Here is a 925-nt window from a genome sequence, read left to right as displayed (position 1 = left end):
CATCACGGGATACCAAACATCATTTGTATGCGACACACGTTTAAGATATTCCATGCATACAGAAAATGTGTGCACTTGTAGTGCAGCAGATGTGACAGCGTAGTACAGTAAATAGAAGTACAGTATATAGGATGAGCAAACACTAGCGCTGAATACAAGGACGCAAAGCAAGATGAGCAGCAGGCAGACAGACTAAAGAGTTGATTTTAATTCGCTTTATTCACCATGTGAAAGAATTCTGATCCATCATCATCAAAACACTCGCTCACTATTAAAGTCTCAGAGTTTTGTGTTCATATTGTCATACAAAAGGAGGAATTCTCTCATTATTATATACACAATCTGTACATGTTTTCACTTGAGAATCATTTCAGAGATGTAAATGACGTAAAAATTTCAGTAACATATCAAAGTGGATGTAGTTCTTATTCCATAGTGAAACAATTCACTCATTCAGCCCGCATCCTCTTGCACTGCAGTTACCATGGGAACAGCATTGTAACACCATGGCAGTGCCATAGCAACAAGAGTATTTAACATAGAAGTCAGAGTCTCGCACACGCACACGCACACGCACACCTGACGAGCGACGAATTCATCGATCGTGTGGAGAAAACAACAGATGGAGTTTGTACCGTAGCGATGTGAATAACAACAGGGTGTTTCTTACCTGTAGAATACTTCAAACCAGCTATACTTACCTTAGAATAATGAGAATATAGTAGTCAACAGAACGTTAAAAGTTGCTTATATATTGCGAATACACTAGAAAAATTATAACTACAGCTATGCGTAATAGGCGTATTTCTCTATGAACACAAGAAAATGTGATTTTCAAGCATATAGAGCTCAAGCTATAAGCATGGGGTTCGTAGGGAACTCGTGTGTGTGTGTGTGTGTGTGTGTGTGAGTGAGTATGTGTGTG

This window comes from Sinocyclocheilus rhinocerous, unplaced genomic scaffold (genome assembly GCF_001515625.1).
Source record: "Sinocyclocheilus rhinocerous isolate Xijiao unplaced genomic scaffold, SAMN03320098_v1.1 scaffold5130, whole genome shotgun sequence".
Lineage (NCBI taxonomy): Eukaryota > Metazoa > Chordata > Actinopteri > Cypriniformes > Cyprinidae > Sinocyclocheilus > Sinocyclocheilus rhinocerous.
This window is presented reverse-complemented; position numbering follows the sequence as displayed.